Source organism: Pteropus vampyrus, unplaced genomic scaffold (genome assembly GCF_000151845.1).
Source record: "Pteropus vampyrus isolate Shadow unplaced genomic scaffold, Pvam_2.0 Scaffold761, whole genome shotgun sequence".
Lineage (NCBI taxonomy): Eukaryota > Metazoa > Chordata > Mammalia > Chiroptera > Pteropodidae > Pteropus > Pteropus vampyrus.
In genome coordinates this window covers 3,159-5,118 of record NW_011889542.1, presented here as the reverse complement: position 1 = coordinate 5,118, position 1,960 = coordinate 3,159, and positions in this window count along the sequence as shown.

The following is a 1,960-nucleotide window of genomic DNA, read 5'->3' as shown; positions in this document are numbered from 1 at the left end:
GCGGACAGCCACAGAGGTGTCAGCTGTCACTCATCACATGCACCAGCTGGGGCTCTCGTTTGCAAACAGTAGACACCGACTCGGAAGCAGAGAAGGACTTGCCGGCAGGGCGTCGGCTTCCCCGCAGGATCCTGGGAGCCAGGCCCAGATGCTGGACAGTGGCAGAGGGAGGCTGGCTCCAGACCACAGCCAGGGCCAGCCTGGACCTCGGGCACCCTGGACGGTGTGGAATAATCCTAGACTCTCTGCCTTTTTTGCATCAGTCATGCAAAGTCCCTGACGAAAGATCCAGTTGACTGAGTTTACATAATACTGGATTCTGGAAAAAGAAAAAAGCAGAACAACAAAAGGCAGTTTAAGATGATACCGTCTCCCACGCGCTAGGTGCTGATAGTGGGCGTTTCATGGTGAAAAAAAATCCAGGTTGTGTTCTCAGGGGCTCAGATACAAGTGAAGGAGGCAGACCAAGGGGCGACCAGAGCATGAGTCTGTGGGGCCCATGACAGGGGAGGGAGAGAGGGAACGTTGGGTTGGGAGGTAGGGAGGAGGGCTTCCTGGAGGAGGCGAGATCTGACCTCCATCTTGGCTTGAAGAACAAGCGCCTCTTACTACATGGGAGTGGAGGGAAGGGCTGAAGTAATCCCTTCGGGTCCAAGAAATGGCAAGGCCGACGGCACAGATGTAACGAGGAGTATGCGAGCTTTGCCATGTGACCAAAACGTAATTCACAGAGCAGGTGGCAGGAGAGGGCGGGAGAGGCAAGCGAGGGTGGCACGCGGACATCCCGTGAGCTGCGCTGCAGACCTGAGACTTCCCGGGAGCTGGGGTCATGAGGGCGTTCCGCGGCAGCATCTGACGGAGCTCCTTAAGGGCTGTCTGGGGACTGCATGGGGGCTTCGGAGTACCGGTCAACCGCTGCCTCACGTTCCTCAAGTTCCACACGGTCTTGCTGGGTGTCCAGCACGTGCTGTCCCTTCCTCCCCAGACACTCTTCCCTCCCCGGGCCTGGCTTTTTCGTGTCTGCTCTGCAGGGGAGGGAGCGTATCCAACAGCCCTGTGGTCGGATGAGAAGCCGTGAGGCTGGGGGAGGGGGGGTGGCTAGAAGTTGATGGACTCGAGAGATTTAGGCCCGGAAATCCACGGGAATTGGTGCAGAATTCAGTGTGGGGCAGGGCTGGTGCAGAGGTCAGGCTGGTCCAAACGAACGAATGGCCGCCCGAAAGAGGGGCCGTGTTGGGGTGGACGCTGACCTTGGTCTCCTTGAACCTGGGTTTCTTTTGTGGTCTCCCAGGAGGTGCCGGGGAGAGGCTGGGTGAGTGTTGGGTTCAGATTGGAGGTCTGGACGAGAGCCGCAAACTGAAGCAGCGAGGGGCAGGGGGATGTCCGGGAGAGCGTGGCCTAGGAGCAGCCGGGCAGGGGCGTGAGGAGGTCACCTAAGAGGTCTGGTGCGATGAGGACTTGAAATGTTCGTTGACGTTAGGAACAAGAGCTGAGTCCGTGGAGGGAGAGGACAGAGCCCGACTCTTGTGGGTCGACCAGTGCGTGGTAGGTGAGGAAGTGGACACCGGCTCAGACGCAGCTCGGTGGACTTGGCAGTGATGGGGAAGAGCCGGCGAGTGGGCTGGAGCACGGGCGGGGCTGCTGGTGTCGACGAAAGAACTTGAGCATGTATCACTCTCTGGAGCGGCCCATGGGGAGGAGCCACGGGGGAGGAGCTGTTCAGATGTGGGGACAGGAGGAGGGACTCGAAGTGACCTGCCCGTGTCGCGCGGGTGGACAGCAACAGCTGGAACTGGAACCTGGGTCTTTCGACTCCACCCTGGCCCCACCGCCCAGGGTCACCCACGGCCACAGAAATGTTCCTGAAGAAACAGCTGCTGAACTAAACAAGTCGTCGCTGCCTAGGGCAGGCGGGGATGAGGCAGGGCGGGTGGCTGCAGTGGGCCTGGGGTTCTTCGTG